Source organism: Meles meles, chromosome 9 (genome assembly GCF_922984935.1).
Source record: "Meles meles chromosome 9, mMelMel3.1 paternal haplotype, whole genome shotgun sequence".
In the NCBI taxonomy this organism is placed as follows: Eukaryota; Metazoa; Chordata; class Mammalia; order Carnivora; family Mustelidae; genus Meles; species Meles meles.
In genome coordinates, this window is record NC_060074.1 from 47,519,664 (window position 1) to 47,541,837 (window position 22,174).

At 42.7% G+C, this 22,174-nt stretch overlaps 1 protein-coding gene and 1 long non-coding RNA gene across 5 annotated transcripts in view; one reads left to right on the plus strand and one right to left on the minus strand.

Annotated features, from left to right (window-relative positions):
* The window catches only part of LOC123950298 (high density lipoprotein binding protein), a 73,766-nt gene that overhangs the window by 39,765 nt on the left and 11,827 nt on the right, over positions 1-22,174 (minus strand). The window contains exon 1 of one of the 3 annotated variants that reach the window (XM_046018042.1): positions 5,500-5,545. The exons of the other annotated variants lie outside the window; for them this stretch is intronic. The gene's annotated coding sequence lies outside the window, so the exon portion shown is untranslated. Of the gene's footprint in view, positions 1-5,499; positions 5,546-22,174 lie in introns of those variants that run through there. 3 annotated transcript variants of the gene reach the window in all.
* LOC123950301 lies at positions 21-12,129 on the plus strand. 2 transcript variants are annotated; one of them, XR_006820219.1, is made up of 3 exons: positions 21-487; positions 640-719; positions 10,954-12,129. It is a non-coding gene; the product is annotated as an uncharacterized LOC123950301 (long non-coding RNA). The 2 variants fall into 2 exon arrangements; XR_006820218.1 differs by lacking the exon at positions 10,954-12,129 and adding an exon at positions 1,155-2,209.

Genomic DNA, 22,174 nt, shown 5'->3' on the forward strand with positions numbered 1-22,174 from the left:
CCGTGCCCACGCCCCGCCCCCGCCGCCCCCCACGGGGTCCCCACCCGCGGCCCCCGCCTCGCCCAGCCGGGGCGAGGGGGTAGGGGTCTGGACCCAACTCCGGAAGGGCTCCGTGGCTTCCAGGGTGGGCGGTGGGGTCGGAGACTTGAGAAAAACACCCCCAACCCCCACCACCTCCGGAGCGTGGCGCGGGGACCCGCACCGGCCGGCCCAGTCACCGGCAATACCGCCTGCTTCTCCACCCGAAAAAGAAACGAGACCAAGAAGGACAACACAAAGAAAACTAACTGCCGCCTCCTCCCGGTGCACGGATGGACGCTGAGGCGGCTCCAACCGAACCCAAGTCCGTGCCCCAGAAGTTCGGAGCAGCTTCCTTCCGGGTGCTCCCGGGGGGGTTCAGCTCCTGGTGTAAGCTCATCACCTCCACAAGTAGCCCTACTCGCTGACCACCCTCCTCATGTCCACAGTGCATGCTGTCCCCATGAAGGTAAGAACGGGTAAGCCTACGTGCCCAGCCCAAGAGCCAGCAGGATGATCACCTCCTCTCCAGGGGCTTCCACACTAGACAGGGAGATGGCTGATCAGGTCTGCATCCCTTGCATAATAAATGACTGCACTGTTTGATTTTTTAAAATCAAGGGCGGCCCAGCACAGGAATCTGTAGACATCAGCTTGTACCTCTGATGGAAGTGTCCCGAGCAGAGTCCTGCACGCATTACGTGAGTGCCCCACACAGAGCAAGAGCACGGGATTGTGGGCAGAAGAGGCCGGCTTCAGCAGGAAACCCAGAGCCAGGTCAGCACAGCTGGCAGCTCTCACACAGGTGTTGCTGAGGTGGGGAGGATGACTGGAGTTTGGAGTGGCAGAAAGCACAACCAGATGTACTTTTTTCAGTGGAACACAAAGTGTTGGGGGGAGGGGAGAGGGGGTCGGGCCACTGCAGTTGTTCAGTGTGAAGATGACACCAGCTTTCGGTTGTGGTTGGCAATGGTACATGAACTAGATGGCCAGATTTGGAAGGTAGTACCAAGGAGTTCCTCACTAACTGAAGGCAGAGTCTGATAGGAGTTAAGAATGGCAGGGAGGGGCACTTGGGTGGCTCAGTCAGTCGGGAGCCTAGGGACTCACTCATTAAGCCTCTGGCTTCCACCCAGGTCATAATCCCAGGGTCCTAGGAGTCCTGCATCGGGCGCCCTGCTCAGTGGGAAGCTTGCTTCTCCCTCTCCCACTCCCCTGCTTGTGTTCCTTCTCTTGCTCTGTCAAATGAATAAATAAAATCTTTAAAAAAAGAAAAGAAAAAAAAAAAAAAGAATGTCAGGAGGTTCTTGGCTGCCTGCACTGAGACTGGGAGACTAAAGGAAGACCAGACTGGAAAGGGAGGATTGTGATGGAAAAGCTGCCTTGGGGATGTGAGGTTGAGATGCCCACTGGATGGCCAAGTGCAGATGTCAAGTAGGAAACTGCATGTGCAAGCTGAAGGTCAGAGGAGAAGCCTAGCCCAACCAGCAGGAGCCCCTCATGACATCACTGCAGAAGAGAAACTATGTGAGGCAGTCAAAAATCCACCCTGTGGAGCCAAGGACATCATCGTCAAAGCACTGCCCCAAGTCCCTAGGGTGGGGCCTGGACAGGTGGCATATCCTTACACTCGGAAGAACCTCTTGAAGCACCAAGCTCTTCAGCATCCCTTACTATGGTTATTAGTGTTTGTAGGTAGTCCTTCCATGGAGACTAACCAACCAGCAACTCAGACAAGTGTGTTTTTTTGTTTTGTTTTTAAAGTCAGTACTGTATGTATATGTGTGTGGGGGGGGTGGGGTTGAGAGGGAGGAAGAGGGGAGGGATTCCCAAACAGTTGGCAGGTCAACTGTCAAGAAACTTCCAGTGAAGCTTGGCAATCACCACAGTCAGAAGCTCACACAGTAGCTGCTGCACAGAAGCCCTTAAGAGATGTAAAAAGACACTATAAAATCAGATGTTGAATTTGTGGTACAGACCATCCCAGGATGCTTCTTTGCTGATCATTCTGACCAGCTTTTCTTCCCAGCAAGCTTCAGTGCATTGAAACTAATAGTTTGTAGAGGCAGATTTTGAGAGCGCTGGGTCCAGCAACAGTCACACCAGATAATGTGTAAGGAAACCCTCTATAGGTACCTCAAAAAGGGAACATCAGTCTGTGACATTTGAGTTTTCAGCTCTCAAGGGGGATATACATCAGCACCCCCAGCCCCTCAGAGCCATGGCCCCTCAAAAGAACTCTCAACAGAAGGTAGGCCATTTGGGGGGGGGGGGCGGGGAAAAGAAAACAAACCCACCAGCATAGAGACTTTCCAATCTGCTTTACCAGGTGGTGGGAGCTCCTCTTGAGCATCAGCAACCATGGACTAACACTCAATAAAGATTTAGGGCTCAAGTCCCTACAACTCCATTTTTCTAAGACTCCACTAGCCCAAATCTAGGAATTAGCAACACAGAAAGCAACCCCACACAGCAGAAAATAAACCTCATACCAGGCTACAAATCATATCCACAAATCTATCCACAATGTAGAGAGGCTTTAAGTCCAAAATTCAGAAATGAAGAAGACTGAAGTTGGATTAGACTCAAGAACTTCAGGTGACAGAACTATCGGATTGAGACTGTAAAAAAAATCCTAAAGTGATTAGAGATGTAAGACAGAAAGGTGGCCTTTAAAAACTGTCCAGAGATAGAATAAATGCAAAGGGTTAAGAGCTACCGATAAGAGTGGAGCCTGGGTGGCTCAGTTAGTTATACATCTGGCTTTTGGTTTTGGCTCAGGTCATGATCTCAGCTTTTGCTTGAGATTCTCTCTACTCTGTTCCCCACACCCCCTCGCATATGCTTGCTGTCTCTCAAATTAATAAAGTCTTAAAAAAAAAAAACTATAAGTAAGAGAATGAGAAAGTCCAACATATGCTTAATAGAAGTTCCGAAAGAAGCCATCATAAGGAACAGAGAAGCAGTATTGGAAAAATAGCAGGGAAAATTCTAGGATGTAATGATACCTCCTTCCCCCTATGCAAGAAATAGAGCAGGTAGCTGGCAACATTGTTTAAAATAATCCACCCTGAAACATGCCAAAGACAAGAGTAGAACCTAAAAGCGACTAGAGAAGAGGCAGCTTACCTACGGAGGAACACCAGGAGATAGCACAACGTCTGCCAGAGGCCAACAAACCAACACCTGTAAACTATGCTGAAGCAAGTACCTATCGATTCAGAACCCTTTCTGTCATTTAAAGACATTTAGACTATGAGCAAGCTATTACTACAGACGGATGGCTGCTGGAATTACCACTGAAGGACAGGCTCCGGCAAGGAGCAAGCAAGAGCCAGAGAGTCCTGCCAGGAAGAATACTGACAAAGAAACCAGTAACCCAGATAAAGTGAAACAAGCGCTGACCACATACTAAACAATAAAATCGGGAGGAAATTAAAATACAAAATGTAATTAAAATAGTAAGCAGCAACCAAATATAAGATGAAAGGAAGAAACTGAAGTTGGAATATTTCAGATCATTATTTGAGAAAGGGTTAGAAAAAAAAAAGAAATACTAATTTTAGACCTTTCTGAATTAATGATACAAACTTAAAGATAATCTAGTGAAAGCACAAATTTTAACCTTCAAATAAAAAAAAACTAAACTCCCATTCAAACAGAAGTTCCTGGCAATGTTCTAGATCTTGGATGAGATCTAGCTTAGTGGACCATGGTGTAGTAGGTTCAGAGGTATTCACTACATTATACATGATTACTTACCAGTTACGTTACTTTGTATTAGTAATTATTAACTGAAAGAAATGAAAAAAGAAAACAGAATAGGAAGCAGGAGAAGTAAAAGACGAGCAAGGCAAATGAAGCACAAAATATGGAAGAGATGAATCCAGATGTGGTAATAATCTAATGTAAATATAAAACCCACCTAAAAGCTAATTCAGCCACCTAAACCATGTGGACACAGAGGGTGAAAGTCAAGGGATGGAAGAATAGTCCAGGCAAGTCCTAAGTAATGAAAGTTGAGCTAGCCATATTAATTTCATATAAAGTAGACTGTAGAGTAAGAACTAAGAAGGTCAAGATTAAAAAACCCAAGTCAGTTCCAAGTATAATTATGTACATATCTAATAACACAGCTACAAAATATATAAAATAAGAACAGGAAGGTCACTGGAAGTTGACATATCTAGGATTACAGACAAAGGCAAACTCGGCTCTTCTGGTAACACAGATTATGAAGATTAAAACTGTACAGAAAATTAAAACAATGTAGTTAACGAATATACTTCATTGGATTTATGTAATCCTTTACCCAATTATTAGAAATGACATGTTCCTTTCAATCCTAATAGAGTTTTTATAAAATCTGGCCAGCAACTAGCACAAAACAAAAACAATTAACAGCATAACATTCTCTAAATACAAAACAATCAATTAGGAGTCAACTTAAAATTTTAAGAAGTCTGGAAATTTAAAAAGTTGCTTCTAAATAACTCATGAGTCAAAGAAGAAATCTGAAAATATTTAGAACTAAACAATAAGCAGTTCCTTATCCAAATGTGCAGAATCAAGCCAGAGTGTTGCTTGGACACAAGTTTATAGCCTTAAGCCATAATATTAGTGAAGAGGGAAAAGTAAAAATTTAATCATCTTCTCCTGAAATTAGAAGAACAAGATAAATCTAAAGAAAGTTTAAATTAATACAGACAAGAAATTAATGAAATAAGAGACATACAAGAGAGAATAAAATTTACAAAGGAGTCTTTAGAAAGATCAGTTAGATCTCTGGGCAGATAGTGACCAGTGGGGAAAAAAATAAGAACAGGTACGAACAGGCAATACTAAGAATTCAAGGCGGTCAAAACTACGGCCACAGCAGAGACTGAAAAATCATACAAGAATTCTACTAAGACAAGCATTATCAAAAACTTGAGGGTACCTGGGTGGCTCAAGTGTCTGCCTTTGGATCAGGTCATGATCCCAGTGTTCTGGGATGGATGGGGACTCCCTGCTCAGTGGAGTCTGCTTCTCCCTCTACCCTTCCCTGCCTGCTTGTGCACACTCTTTCAAATAAATAAAATCTTAAAAAAACAAAACGCAAAACTTGAACACTCACATACACACGTGTGCACACACACACACCCCCCCCTTGAAAACAGAGGAAATAGGCAACTTCAGAGTTAGAAATGGAGTTTATATAACCAATCTTCCTAAATTTTCAAAGAAACAAATATAAAGATCTCAGCAGAGAGGCCCACCTGCTTTCATAAGGAAGCCCTAAGAAATTACCTTCCCAATTCACTTACAAAGCTAGGAGGACTTTAATATTTCCTAGACAAGGATAACAGGAGAAAAGAATGTATCACTTCATAATCTAGCAAACTGTTCTAGAAAGTCAAAATAATATATAACTATAATGTCCATTTTATTCCAATCATGCAAGGTGGTGTAATACTGTAAAGATTAAGTAGGGGTGGGCACCTGGGTGGCTCAGTTGGTTGAGCGTCCGACTCTCGATCTCAGTTCAGGTCTTGATCTCAGGGTCGTTAGTTCAAGCCCCACTTTGGAGCCCACTTAAAAAAGAAAAGACAAGACAAAGTATTTACCACATTATTACACCAGGGCAAGAATTCTTTTTATCACCTCATAATAGTCAAATGAAAAATCTGATATAATTTGCCCATTCCTCATAAAGAGGAAAAATACATGGACATCTCCTTAGCTAAATGTTAGGCACCTACCAGAAGCTCTCATGAGAAGCATTCACTTTAGGATCGCAAAGACCAACAGGGTTGCAACTGGGCACTTTCCCTATTCTAACCTAGGCTTGAGATCCTAGCCAGGGCAGGAAGGCAAGAAGAAACTGAGAAACTGGAAACAACTGTCCAAGTACAAGAGCCAGGAGGAGCTATGGATACACTATTAGAGCTCAAAGTTTCCTGGAAACAGGATCAGTACACAGAATCAAACATGTTCCAAAACACCAGCAACATCAGAACATCAGAAGTCAATCTAATAAGAAAATAATAGGATTTATAGAGAAGGTTCTAAAAACCTTTGTCAAAATACAGAAAAGACCTAAAAATAAATGGAGAAATGCCACATTCACCTATCTAGGAAGACTTAATCATAAAGACCGTACTTCTCCCCTAATCAGACTAGAAATTCATGAAAATGCAGCTTAAACCTCAAAAGGGGGTGTACAGGTGTGTGTACATATGGAATTTTGCAATATTTTATGCAATTTTTATTTAGGTAATATTACTATCTACAATTTTTATAATACTGTACTGTGTAACAATATTTCTGTAAAAATTTTTTTAGAATATTTACATATGCAATTATATTTATTCAATAAATCTTTTTCAAAAGATCAAAGGCCAAGAATAGCCAATTACAGCTGAGGAAGATAAGGTAGGGAGAACTTGCCCTCCCCAATAGCAAGCTTTCACAGCTATAGTAATTCAGTGTGATGCAGGACGAAGAACAGTGGAGCAGATGGGAGGCACCACACAGACATCCTAACAGACAACTGTCACTTCTATCAGAGATTAACTTGTGGACAAATTACAATTGATGCCTCCGTGAAAACTGGTTATCTAGATGAGGAAAAAGTGTAGGTCCTTACTTTATACCACTCACAGGGCCTACTAAAGCCCTGTGAAGACTGAAGATGCAAACATCATGAGACAGCAATCCCACTTTTTTTTTTGGAAGATTTTATTTTATTTGTAAAGATTTTATTTATTTATTTGACAGAGAGAGACACAGCGAGAAAGGGAGCAGAAGCAAGGGGAGTGGGAGAGGGAGAAGCAGGCTTCCCACCGAGCAGGGAGCCTGATGTGGGGCTCAATCCCAGGGCCCTGGGATTATGACCCAAGTCGAAGTCAGACACTTTACGACTGAACCACCCAGGTGCCCCTGGAAGATTTTATTTTTAAGTAAACTCTACACCCAATACAGAGCTCAAACTTAACAATCCTGAGATCAAGAGTCACACACTCCACCAACTGAGCCAGTCAGGCACCCCAAGAATCTCATTTTTAGATGTCTACTTTTGGAAAAAAGCTTTCCCGTGTGAGTAAAGGGAAACCTAGACAAGGATGCTGTCCTTATAGCATCCTGGTAGCGACAGCCAACATGGATAAACATGTTGTGTTTATGTCAATGGCTAAACATGGATAAAGGTGTGTAATTTGGGCTACTTACCCTCTTTGCTTTAGCTAATGATCTGACGGGACTCCGTAGAGTGGAGCCATGCTGAGGGGGATCAGGAAGAACAATGGACCAGAGAACACCTCTGAGGCCATGGGGGCCTTCAGGTCTGATCCTTGCTCAGAGGTCCTGCAATCCTGTAAGAGGCCCGTGCTGAGGGATGGGAATGTTTTGCACGGTCTGCTGTCCCACACTGAGTGTGGTGGTCGGATCTGGGCAAAGAAGATTATGCTTTCATCCCATCCTGAGAGCTCAAAAACATACTCATAAACTCATTTTAGGATTCAACTTATTCCTCCCTGGCTATAAACTGTAGTGGCAGGTGAACTGGGAGGACTTTCTAATACCGACCACATCAAAACTAGGTTCCTTTCTTTGCTCAGAAACGCTATTTATTGCTGTAGGACATCCAACTTGACAGCCTTGTTCCCTAAAGTACAGCTGTCCCATTCCAGTCAGGCGGGAAGCGAACAGCCTCGGGTTGCTGTCTCCACACCACTTAGATTTCTCTTCAGGAAGTGATAGGAAGGGGACCAGAGTGTTCTTCAGGGACCCCGCTACTAGATTTCCATGTCTTTCTCTTCCACCTAAGTGTCAGCTAAGTCATCACAGGCATCCACAGTGAGGACAGACCGTGTACAGAACACCACACCTGTGGTCAAGACAAGTTCAGAGTCTTGCTTAGATCCTATTTGGGTCACCTTGGCAAGTCATTTAAGCTCTCAACTTCTACAAGTTTCCCATTTGTAAGCTCTTGGGCCCTTTGTAAATTGTTACAAAGATTAAGGAAGATAAAACTGCCTTACAGTAGCCAACCATCTCACTGTATGAGAATATTAACATTTTAATTCCACCGAACAAATACATTTAATGTAGCACTCCACTAATTTCATGAATACTAAAATAATCATTGTATCTTTATACAGATGAGGACAGAATAGCATTTATTTAGAGCCTAATTCAAGAGCATGTGTCAGATAAACACACATTGTACTCTTTATTTTTTTTAGAAAGATTTATTGTTTATTTTGTAGAAAGAGTGTGCAAGAGAGCACCCACGAGCCGGGGAGCAGAGGGAGAGAAAGAACTCCAAGCTGACTCCCCTCTGAGTGCAGAGCCTGATATAGGGCTTGATCTCATGACCCCGAGATCACGACCAGAACAAAAACCAAGAGCAGGATGTTCAACCGACTGAGCCACCCAGGCAACCCCACACCTTGTAACTCTTTAAAAAGCAAATGGGACAATGAGTTAATGGATTTCCATAGAAATGAAAGGAAAACTGCCTCTTAGGCATGCTGGCCAGCAAATACTAGTGACATGTGGCGAATGATCCTCGAGACATGGCTAGTCCCAACTGGTACATGCTTTGGGTCTGAAATATACACCAGATGTTGAAGACTTCATAGGGAAAAAAACACAATGAAAAACACCTTGCTGATGACTCTGTACTGATCACATGGAAACAATGCTCTGGATTGGGATAAACAAAATATGTTATTGAACTTAATGTCACTTGCTTCTTTTTATGCTCTTAAGGTGGACAGTAGAAATTTAAAAATTCTACAGAAAACTCTTATTTGAACAATGGTGCTACAGAGTTGGCTTTCCAATCCAAAGCAGAAATGGAATCTGACAAAAAGGTTTTTCTTAATAAACTTCATTTTCAGTCTTTTTAAAAAGTCCCCAATCAACTTACTACAAATTTCTTGTTTAAAATATATAAATTTAGATTAGCGGAAGGAACAAAATGGGTACTGTGTCTGTCATGAGGGTCTCCTCTGCCACAAATGCCCAGGAGTGTGTGGCATGGGGAGCTGTCTCGAAGGCTTCCAGGAAAGAAGTGACCAAGTTTAATGCACAGCATTCCTTCCAAGGACTCCAAAACCCATTAACAAACCAAAGATACAAACATCTTCTAGGGAATATTTGAGTTGTACGAAAGAAAATGCGTATTTCAAGTGGGAGGAGGTCCTACATTATGCTTCTGTTTGGCAAAAATGAAGTTGGACGAGTGTCAGAAAAGGTACAGGAAAACTGGTGTGGCTGGGAGAATAACTTATGTGGTCTCTTTGGAAAGCCATCTCATTATATATTTTATACAAATATTTTTGAAGTCTGTAATTCCTACTTCTTGGAACCTCTCCCACATGTGCTCACATAGGTGCCGAGAAACAAACACCCTGTGGCTTTTTGGCAGGAGCGAAAGACTGGATGTTTGTGTTGTCTGTAGCAGGAGGGTGCTGGGTAAGCAAACAATGCTGGGACACTAAGTCTCATAACGGACCTGCAGACTGAGCAGGTCTACACCCACCCGCAAACCAAGAAAGGGTGCCACCTTCCACTCGTGCACTGCCTCCCGCAGGCCTGGAACTCCAGCTCCCACCTGTGATGGTCCACACTTGCTCCCAAACCTGTTTATGGAGTCCTGCTTGTTAATGTAACCACATGACTTAAGAATGCAAAATAAGGAAAGAAGACTGAAATGTTTCTACAAATATTAAACTTATCAAATTGAGATTCTCAGTAAGGGCAGGCTGCTCTAAAAAAATTATGTCAGTTAGGTGAAAAATTCTTAAAAACCTCAAGGAATCTGACATTGTAATTGCTCTGTGTCTTAAGTTCTTGATCCACTTAGAAGAAACTGATGCTGAATGCCCTAGATAACACAGTAGGAGTCTGGTTTATGTAAGAAGAGATTACGAAGAATCCAGTCAGCAGACCCTCAGATACAAGGTCTCAGCCCTGGACCCATGACTCGGAAGTGAATGAGCGTCCCTCCCTCAACCATACAGCCAGTATCCATGTCAACTCGTGAGTGAGGGGCAGCTGTGTTACATCAATATGCAGCTAGCTGTGTTAGAGAGACATGTTCATATTTGTATAGACTATCTATGATCTGCTCATTGTAGGCTATCCAAGACACTGAGAACAGAAGAGGGAGCACAGAGCCAGGCACCAGAAAACACCAGCATTTGGAGGGGGGACTGTACTGACAGACTGGAAAAAGTAGCAACTATATTAAGTTGGGAGGTGACCACATGTAAATACAGCATGTATTTCTTATACCACTTGCCAAAAAAGGTGTGTTTTAATGGGTTTCGAAATTACAGATAGACATAGGTTTAAGTGCTCCTAAGGGTCAGCTGCAGGAGGGGGACAGCTCTGTATTATGTGATGCTCCGTACTTTTTCTGTGGATACTTCTGTTTGGAGAGGGAAACAAAGAGGTACTATTAAGCAGCATTTGCTACTACAAATCAGCAAAGGCAGGGTCACAAGAATTATTTTCTTCGCTGTTTTATTAGACCATGGTATCAGCAAGAGGTCTGCAGTTAAGACTTCTTTGTTGTTCATTTCCCTGTGAGGGACTGCTGATTACAGAGAATAGGCGGCCTTACACAAACTCTTCAAAGCCCCTGGGAATTGGAAGCTACCTAAGGCTGTCTTTACATATCTGAAGAGTAGTACAGGAGGGGTGAGTTCTGCCCAGCTCCCAGCACTCAGAGCTAGGAGAAGTGAGGGACGGGGAGAGACTTTGGAGACACGTCTCACCTCAGCATAAAGAAAAATGCTCTTGAGAGTGAGCAAGCCTCACGGGACTTGCACGCAACAAACCGGGCCCAGCTGCTCTCACCAGCCACAACCGCGCATGGCAACCACTTGCTCAGACCACTCCTCACGGTCTCCTCCACATCTAAAATCATTTGTTCTGTTACAGGAGCCAGCCACTGCTTCCAGGTGGAAATGGATCCTGTGATCCTTGGTCATCTGTGTCTCTGAATGCCATGGTAACAGGTTTCAGAGCAGCAACAGACTGGGGGCCAGAGCAAGTCCCATCTCAGGGGAAGGTGGTGTGGGAAGGACAGCAAGGGCAGGACAGGGATGAATCACCTGTAGGGAACGGATCTGTCTGTAACCCCCTCAGTCCTACAATTAAAGAAATACTTTTGATCTTCTGACTATAAATCCCATGAAAATTTTAAGAAACAAAATAATTCTAAGGGCAACAACTTATTGAAAAATGTATTTTCTTCCTACAATGTACACAGGAAAAGTCAGGTTTATAAGCTAGACTTTTAGCTTGTACTTATAAAACATTATGCTAAAGATACAAAGTTAGCTCAAGTCATGAGTAGAAATACCTAGGAACTAGAACAAGTCCTAGATAAGGAATGGAAATGGAAATGGAATGCTTCCCTATAAAGAAACAAAGATCAGAAAAACCAAGTCTTTGGATTCTCTCCTGTCCAAGGTATTAAGCCCTGGTAGAGACTCAAAGTGTGACACTGGACATGTCACCTCTCTTCACTTGGCCTGTTTTCTCATTTGTCATAAGAGATGATGGAGTCATCTCTTCCAGCACTGTCTTTCTGAGTCTGCTCTAGGCAGTGAACCTCACTTTTAGATTTATGGAATTGCTGGTATAGCTGCTCCCCCCAAAGAACTAATTCAACATAAAGGTACACTAATACAAGTCCCATGTACAAACTAAAGCAGATATATTTCACTCTATATCCTGGACTCAGAACAGGCCACCATGTGGCTAGAGCATCTGGGGAGCAGCAACTGAGTCATTTCACCTGACAAACAGTTGCCCCACTATTAGAAAATCAGCACCAACAAAAGAGGGATATAGGGGAGCCAGGGGTAAGAAGCAGAGGGCAGCAGAGTCCAGATCAACATGGCAGCCCCAGACTCAGGAGTACCCACTAAGCCACTCCAAGCAGATATCAGGCAGCTACTTGGCATGGATTCTACCTATTGTGTGAAGGAAGGACTGATTACACAGAAGGGTAGCAGCAGAAACAGTAAGAAATAAAAAGGTAACAAAGTCTGGAAACAACCACAAGTTCATTAAGAAGGAAGGAGACTAAACAAATCATTCTATATCCATCATAAAGTAACATGCAGGATAAAAGATTTCCACCCACTAGTACTTGTGGTCTCCAAGGTATATGGTTAATAACAAAGGCAACAGAGGACAGCAGGTGTAGAGTATGGCACCTTCCCCTAAGAATCAGAAATACAGTGTGTCTACACATGCGTACACACACATGCACACTCTCTAGAAGGGCAGGGGAAGGGATGGAAACCACATCCATTTAAATATACCACCATTCACAGGTTTTCTGGTACCACATAAATTAGAGAAGTTCAAACTCTAGAAATAAAATATGTCCTGTTTCTTTATCTGGATGCTGGCTCTATGCATGGGTTCTGTCAGTGATAACACGCTGACCCATGCACACTGAAGATGGGCATCGCTCTATTACATTTCAATAAAAAACTGACTAAAAAAAAAATGGAGCAAATCTAACAATGTCGTCACATTGGTGGCATAAATATCACAGAAAAGGTAACTAAAACACAGTAATTTGACAGCATATTCCAAGTGGGATGGATATATCTGGATAATGTGAGCACTGTTATTCTAAAAATGTTAAATGGTGACATTCAGGTAAAATGGTAATTCAGGTAATCGAGTTAACATCCCTAAGAATGACGTGTTTTTTTTGTTTTTTTTTTAAAGATTTTATTTATTTATTTGACAGAGATAGAGATCACAAGTAGGCAGATGCAGGCAGAGAGAGAGAGGAGGAAGCAGGCTCCCTGCGGAGCAGAGAGCCCGATGCGGGGCTCGATCCCAGGACCCTGAGATCATGACCTGAGCCGAAGGCAGCGGCTTAATCCACTGAGCCACCCAGGCGCCCCAAGAATGACGGTTTTTGACACAAGATACACACTGAAATAAAAATCTTGTCAGTATCTATTTGAATATTTATTTGAACCGGAAATGTCCATATTTGTGATTATTTCCCAAGTCTGTCTACTATGAGAAACTGAAAATTAATAAAGGGAAACCTCACTAAACTGGAGTGGGGAGGATAAAAGGGGGAGTCACACAACTCAATGCCAATTACAGTAAGAACTGTCTATTACAGACCCCAACAGAAGAATCATCAATTACAGGCCCAAGAGGGAAGGCCATACATTGCCTCTCCTACCAGAAATCGACCCACCTGCAACCAAGCCAATGAGGAACTGACATCCTAAATCCTGAACTCTTGCTTCTCTCCAATGGACATTCCTTCAAAACAACCTCTTCCAAGTTCCTCCTCCTTCTTCATAAAATAAAGTTCCTCTTCTTTGTTGGACTTGCCTACCACTTTGCTATAGCTTGCATGTCCAGAACTGCATTTCTATCTTCTTATATAAATCCACTTTTGCTGGTAAAAATGACTGATTTATTTCTATGTTTAACACAACAACAGTGGCAGTGAGCATCCCTACCTAGCACATGGCATCCAAACACCATTTGCCACCATTTGCCAAGTACTAGTGGTCTAGAAAGGATCACACTAAAAGGAACCAGGGTTCCTCAGAAAAAATGGCTGATGGGACACCTTGCTATGGCAGAAAGGAAGGAGTCACAGACTAATGGAGTCATGTCCAAACACAGAAGCCAACTTGGGGAAACAATATGTGCTTCAAAAAATGGTTTAAATGGGCCAAAACACAATTATATATGTACTTGTAAGTTGATAATACTAGGAGAAAAAAAGCCACAAAAATATATTGTCACTTTGGAAGTTGCTAGTCCCAATGTATTCTTGGCAATGATAAAGGAAAGGAGGAGCTGCACCTTCAGGGTAATCAGAACTGAAAAGGGAAACCTTCTTTACAGGAGAATGCCAACTAATAAGTGCAGACACAGAAAGAAAATGCTTGGGTGCCTGGGTGGCTGAGTTGGTTAAGCATCTGACTCTTGGTTTCAGCTCAGGTCATGATCTCATGATCTCATATGGGATCGAGCCCCACATCAGGCTTTGCGCTCAGTGTGGAGTCTGCTTCAGATGCTCTCTCCTCTCCCTCTGCCTCTCCCCACTCGTGATCTCTAATAAAAAAAAAAAAAAAGAAGAAGAAAAAATTCTACATTTTGCAATTGCCAATTGTACACTAACTCACTGTTCCCAAAGATATGCAGGTCATTACTCCTGGAGCCTGCGCATGTTACAGAGGAATTAAGTTAAGAATACTGCGACGGGGGGCGCCTGGGTGGCTCAGTGGGTTAAAGCCACTGCCTTCGGCCCAGGTCATGATCCCAGGGTCCTGGGATCAAGCCCCACATCGGGCTCTCTGCTCAGCGGGGAGCCTGCTTCCTCCTCTCTCTCTGCCTGCCTCTCTGCCTACTTGTGATCTCTGTCAAATAAATAAATAAAATCTTTAAAAAAAAAAAAAGAATACTGCGACGGGGAAATTATCTTAGATTATACAGATGGAACCTAAATGTAATCGCAAGTATCCTTAAAATTGTGTACTTTAAAGATGGACGACAGGGTCACTAGGAATGCAGACAGCCTCAAGAAGCTGGCAAAGGCAAGGATTCTTTCCTAAAACCTCCAGAAGTAGAACCTGCTGACACCATGACTTACCCTAGTGAGAATGACTTCAGTCAAGTCTGTGGTCATTTATGATAGCAGCAAAAGGAAACTAAAACACCAATGAAATAATGGACACAAGCAAAATGTCTATGAAAGCCACTAGATGACTGGTTGATAGAGAGCCCCTATGAGGCATGGTCAGCCTGTGACACTGTACTGTAACATCACAAAATGACAGCCACACATCATGCCTCCTGGTATACTGCAATATGGTACACACCACAATCCAGGATGTATTTTTTTTTTTTTAAGATTTTATTTATTTGACAGAGAGAGATAGCGAGAAAGAGAAGACAAGCAGAGGGAGTGGGAGAGGGAAAAGCAGGCTTCCTGCTGAGCAAGAAGCCTGCCACAAGCTCGATCCCAGAACCCTGGGATCATGACCTGAGTAGAAGGCAGATGCTGAACGACTGAGCCACCCAGAAGCCACCATAATGTATTTTTGACCCCTATACCTCCCACCCCACAAAGCCCTGAAAAAAACAAAAAGTCAAACCTGGAACAAATTAAACATTTAGACATAGCTACCAGTTTATGGGAAATATGAGGATCACAGAAACATACTACATACCACAATACAATCAACCCAACCCAGAAAGTGGGGTATGTCACCACACCAATGGCCCTGTAGCTTTCATAAGTAAATGGCATTTAAAAAAAAAGAGAAAGAAAAAATTGTTACAGATTAAAAAAATAAAAACATAAAAGACGGGCCCCTGCCTAGGTGGCTCAGTGGGTAAGTGCCCAACTCTTGACTTCAGCTCAGATAATGATCTCAGGGTTGTGAGATTGCTTGAGCCTGGAGAGGCAAGTTGCCTTGTCAAGCTGGGCTCACTTGGGGCTCGGCGCTCAGCGGGGGTCTGCTTAACATTCCCCCCACCTGCTTCTGTGTGCTCAAAAAAACAGAGAGAGAGAGAAAGAGAGACAAACGTGGCATCAACCAAATGTAGTGTGGAGAAACCTTTGGGTTTTGATTCAAATAAACCCTGTATGACTTTTGGAGAAAACTACATACAGAATAGATATTGAACAATATTAACAAATATAGTTAATTTTGTCAGGTATGGTTTCTTTAAGTCCTTCTCTACTAAAGATACATGCTAAAGTATTTCCAAGTGACAGGTAATCTGAGATTTGCTTATACTAAAATACTCAAAACTAAAAAAGTTTGGGGAGAGCAGAGGAAGACAAAACCAAAATGGCAAAATGTGGTAATTGTTAAAGCTGGTTTTTAGGTATCTGAGTCATCAGTATTCTATTCTATTTCGGGGTATGTTTGAACATTTTCCTAATAAAAGGCTTTTAAAAAAAGATCAGAAAGAACTCCTTACCAAAATCTATAAAGATGCTGCCAAAGTTGCACTCGGAGGGTGAATCAAACTTTTAAATTTTATTATAAGGAAGAGTGAAGATAAATGAGCTAAAGATTCAAGTCAAATGGAAAGAGAAAATTTTTTAAAAAGATGAATTGGTGAGGGGTGCCTGGGTGGCTCAGTCAGTTGAGCATTCAACTCTTTTTTTCTTTTTAAGATTTTTATTTATTTATTTATTTGACAGACAGAGATCACAAGTAGGCAGAGAGACAGGCGGAGAGAGAGGAAGGGAAGCAGGCTCCCCGCCAAGCAGAGAGCCCAATGCGGGACTTGATCCCAGGACCCCAGGATCATGACCTGGGCCGAAGGCAGTGGCTTTAACCCACTAAGCCACCCAGGCGCCCGAGCATTCAACTCTTGATCTCAGCTCAGGTCTAGATCTCAGGGTCTTGAGTTCAAGCCCCATGTTGGGCTCCACACCCAGAGTGGAGCCTTCTTTTTTTTTTTTTTTTTTTTTTAAATATTTTATTTATTTATTTGACAGAGAGAGAGGTCACAAGTAGGCAGAGAGGCAGGTAGAGAGAGAGGGAGAAACAGGCTCCCCACTGAGCAGAGAGCCTGATGCGGGGCCCGATCCCAGGATCCTGAGATCATGACCTGAGCCGAAGGCAGAGGCTTAAACCACTGAGCCACCCAGGCGCCCCAGAATGGAGCCTTCTTAAAAAAATTAAAAATAAATAAATTTTTAAAAAATCGGTGAGTTAGGGGCGCCTGGGTGGTTCAGTGGATTAAGCCGCTGCCTTTGGCTCAGGTCATGATCTCAGGGTCCGGGGATCGAGCCCCGCATCGGGCTCTCTGCTCCGCAGGGAGCCTGCTTCCCTTCCTCTCTCTCTGCCTGCCTCTCTGCCTACTTGTGATCTCTCTCTTTGTCAAATGAATAAATAAAAAATCTTTAAAAAAAAAAATCGGTGAGATAGAGAACAAAAATAAAAAATAGCTAACTTGATCAATCAAAGCCAAAATCAGTTTCTAAGAAAACAGCAATTAAACAGCAATTAACTCCTTCTAGTTTGACAAAGAAAAGAACACACAGAGAATACAAACTCACAATGATACAATACTATCCTTTCTTGGTTTTGAAATAAGAACCATTATAAATGCCAATAATTGTATCTTCTGATAGCTCCCAAGGAAGTAAGAGCTTCTTTGCCCCATGGGGCTCTCACAAATTATTTTTGTATCTCACTGGCATTAATTGGATTCTAAGCCCATCAGGGGACCAGTAACTGTAGTCAAGGGACCAAGAAGATGGGACATGTCTATTAGCCATAGCCAATCAGGGTCCACCCATGCAGCTGGGCCATTTCATCCAAAACACAGTTTGTACTGTTGGAAAGGGTAATCCCCAGAGGCAAATCAAGGCTCTGTTTGCTTCCCCAAACAATGAGAGGGTGCTGCAAATAAAAAGATTCTTCACTGTAAACCAGTTTACAAACATGGGAAGTTTGGGGGTTTGTTTTTTAGAGAGAGAGAGAAAGAATATAAAGGTGTGAGTGGGGCAAGGGAGGGGCAGAAGGAGAGACTCTCAAGCAGGCTCCATGCCTAGCACAGAGCCCATACGGGGCTCACAACCTTGGTATCATGACCCGAGCAGAAATCAAGACTCAGACGCTTAACCAACTGTGCCACACAGGTGCCCCAAACATGGATAGTTTTTAAACAAAACAGCAAATCAATAAATCCAGCATTTAATTTACAGAGTAAGATACCATGTCTACGTAGGGTCTATTCTAGGAACGCAATTAAGGATTCATTATTAGGAAATGTATGCATCTCAAATTTATAGCTCAAAGGAGAACAAATAAACATATATATGACTCATAGAAAGCCCTTTAAAAATACCCAAAAGAGGGGTGCCTGGGTGGCTTAGTTGGTTGGGCATCTGCCTTCAGCTTGGGTCAGAATTGCAGGGTTCTGGATGGAGCTCCACATCGAGCTCCCTGCTTGGCGAGAAGTCTGCTTTTCTCTCTTACTCTCCATCTATGTTCTCTTTCTCTCTCCCTAATAAATAAATAAAACCTTTAAAAATAAATACCCAAAAGAATGCGGAAAGTCAATATGCAGCCCTTGCTTCCTATGGAATGTAACATCAGAAAAAGAAGAAAATGGCCACATGAAGAATATTTCCCAGAAGTAAAATATATCTTATTTAGAGTAAAGCTAAAAATATCCTATTAAAATAAGTAACAAAATGGCAAGGATATCCACTGTTGACATAGACTGTCAAACATGCAACTGAACAAGACATAATTAAGCAAAGACACAAATGCCACTATTTGCAGAAGACCATCTGTCTAGAAGTCCCTCTATTATAATGAAAAGCTAGAAAAACGGAAGGAAAGTTCAGTATATCGGTATTATGAAACTCACATGGGCAGCAAAGAGACATCACACAGAGGAGAAAGCTGTATGAAGATGGAGGCTAAGGTTGGGCTGATGTGGCCACAAGCCAAGGAGTGTGTGGGCTGCCACCAAAAACTAGAAGAGGTAAAGAATGGTTTCTCTCCTAAAGCCCACAGAAGGAGTGTGTGTCCCTGCCAGATTTCTAGCCTCCAAAACTGTGACAGAATAAATTTCCGTTGTCTGAAAGTACCTTTATTAGGGCAGCCCTAAGAAACTAACCCAATAACCCAGGAGGGTTTTTTTTTAAGGATTAAAAAAAAATTTCCCAGATTCACCTAAAAATAAAATCTGCCTAGATTATTTGGCATATAAAAAAGAGTTCAAGGGCACCTGGGTGGCTCAGTCGGTTAAGTGGCTGCCTTCGGCTCAGGTCATGATCCCAGAATCCTGGGATCGAGTCCTACATCGGGCTTCTTGCTCTGTGGGGAGCCTGCTTCTCCCTCTGCCTCTGCCTGCCTGTACTCTCTCTATCTCTCTGACAAATAAATAAATAATCTTTTAAAAAATTTTAGAAGTTCAGATTCACCTAAAATTAGCAAAAACACAATACAAAGCAATAGTAACTAGACTTGGTACTCACTAGGAGGAGGAAAAAGTATGAACAAAACAGACTGATGAGTATTTAGGAGTTTATCATTTGACACAAGTGCCCTTTCAAATTAGTAAGGAAGGACAGCAACAAACAGAAGTGGGCCAATAACAAATTTCCATTTTGGAAAAAGTATGAAAATTAATCCCTGCCTCACACCAAACTCTAAAATAAATTCCAGCTGGATTAAAGATCTGAAAGTAAAAAAATTAAGCCTTAAGGAGCTAGAAGATTGAGGAGAAAAACCCGTGATTCGGGGTTGCAAAAGCATCCTGATATACAGACTGTAGACACCATCAAGGAAGGTACTGACTCATCTGGCCCTGCAATAGCTTGAGAATTTCACATAAGCAAAGACTATCTTATATAGACGTGAGGCTACAAATAAGAATTTTTCTCTGGCAAACAACTCAACAGACTAGGACACATGGTCATAGATAGAGTTCATAGAAAATTAATAAGCATGAATGTTCATCTTCACTCAGTCCTTACTTCAGGAGATCAACAAAGATCAACAAAACTGGTGCAATTTTTGAAATGGTAAGGAAAAACGGAAACTACTGAGGGACACGTAAAACTAGAAGGCAATTTAAAAACATCACCAACAACAATCCTGTTCAGCGATCACACTTCAGAGAAGCCACTTTCCAGAAGTACCGGCAGCAGAGTGCAAAAGGCATAGGTATAACATAAGAAAGCAGCTCGCCACAGCACCGTCAGAGGCAAAGAACTCAAAAGAACACAAGTGTGCATCAGTGAGCAAGTGGCAACTGCAGTGATGTGTCCATGTCACAGGAGGTGTACGGTCACAAACAATGAAGCAGTGGGTCAGGCAATGCCCTGGAGAGGGCACAAAGACAGTGTACAGGACTTGGGCTTCCATGTTAGAGTACGTCCACACTGGTGGTGTTATAAGAGCCCAGGTGAAGTGGGAGGATGTCCATGGGTGGGACCAGCAGAAGCTGAGCAAGGTGACGAGTGCAGAGGAGACTGGTAACACACAGGGCTGACTACTCAAAGAAGCAAATACAGCAAGAACACTGGCACCACTATTGGAAATATCACTGTTGGAAAAACAGCTACCAATTTAAAAGGTAGAAACTGGGATGAACACAAGATATTTGACTAGAATTGGAAGTACTAGAATAAACTCGTTTTTCTTTTCTTTTTTTTTTAATATTTTTTATTTATTTGACAGAGAGAAATCACAACTAGGCAGAGAGGCAGGCAGAGAGAGAGGAGGAAGCAGGCTCCCTGCGGAGCGGAGAGCCCGATGCGGGGCTCGATCCCAGGACCCTGGGATCATGACCTGAGCCGAAGGCAGAGGCTTTATCCCACTGAGCCACCCAGGTGCCCCTAAACTCGTTTTTCAATACAGAAAAACAGACATGATGATTGTGTCATAAACATACATTGTGTGCATACATGTACCTGTAAATGTATACATGCATATATGTGTACACACACACACACACACACGCACGCGCATTTTCTGTGGCTCTATCCACTGAGAGGCCCTGGGTCGGTAACACTTCAACAAGCTACCTGGTGTCCACACTCTGCTTCTCTTAAGACCACCTGCCATCAAAAGGTACCAGGCCTCTTTGAAGGGACAGGGAAGGTATAAGCCCAGAGTGTCTTGCTGTACCAAAAAGCAAGATGTTCGAAACGAATAAGGGGGATGCATCAGAAGGACAGAGGGCCAGCTTTAGGGGGCTCTCGCTGGTCACTCTGAACATTACCATGAATGGTGAGCTGGGGAGGGCGCACTGAATGAAAACAGGGAGCGGTGAGCCTGTGTTGATACAGGTACATGATGAAAACCAAAGTTTGACCGAACAAACATTTAGTTTCACAAGTATCCCCCTCCCCACGCCACCACACACTTCAAATGATACAGACTACCCAGGGGAGAAAGTTTGGCAGACACCACCTTAATCCATGACCCAAGTGAACAGCACCAGAAACAGGACACACTGAATGTGTGTACCACCTTACAAAACGCAACGAAAACCCAGCATTCCTTCTGCACTGTCGTTTAAGCCAAAGATGCAAAGCCTGAAGCTAAGCAAAAGGAAGCAGCAGACACACCCACATGGAGAGACATTCCACAAAATAAGTGCCTATAATCATGAAAAAGTGCCAAGATCAAGAACACCAAGGTAAGATGGAAGAAATGCTATACTCTGAAGAAGACTACAGAGACCTGGCAATGAAATGTTCCACGTGACTCTGAACTGGATCCTTCTGGTGAAACGTGAATGGGTCTGAAGGTAGCCAAGTATTCTCATTACCTAAAACCCAGCATTCCTTCTGCACTGTCGTTTAAGCCAAAGATGCAAAGCCTGAAGCTAAGCAAAAGGAAGCAGCAGACACACCCACATGGAGAGACATTCCACAAAATAAGTGCCTATAATCATGAAAAAGTGCCAAGATCAAGAACACCAAGGTAAGATGGAAGAAATGCTATACTCTGAAGAAGACTACAGAGACCTGGCAATGAAATGTTCCACGTGACTCTGAACTGGATCCTTCTGGTGAAACGTGAATGGGTCTGAAGGTAGCCAAGTATTCTCATTACCTCCGGATTTTGATGGTTGTATTGTGGTTAGAGGGGAGTATCTTGTTTGTGGGAAACATAAAAATATCCGAGGATGGTAAGGTTTCATATGCCCAACTGACTCTCAAATGGTTCAGAAAAGATGTTTTGTACCATACTTGCAACTCCTATGTAAGATAGTTTAAAAAATTAAATAGAGGATAGTAGTACTTTTTAATTAAAATGAATGAATGAATGAATGCATGCATGCTAGGGTGCCTGGGTGGCTCAGTAGGTTAGGTGTCAAACTCTTGATTTCAGCTCAGGTCATGATCTTAGGGTCCTGAGATCGAGCCCCACACCTGGCTCCACGTGCACTGCAGAGTTTGCTTAGGATTCTCTCTCTCTTCCTCCACTCCTTACCCCTGCTGCTTGTGCCCATGAACTCACTCTCTCTAAAAAAAAAATATATATATATATATATATAATACAAATAAATAAATGCCTATTTTGGAAACAAAGGTATCAATGTAATACAGGACAGGGATGGCCAATGGCACTGATCCTTCAAACTCAAAGCACTATTGATTACA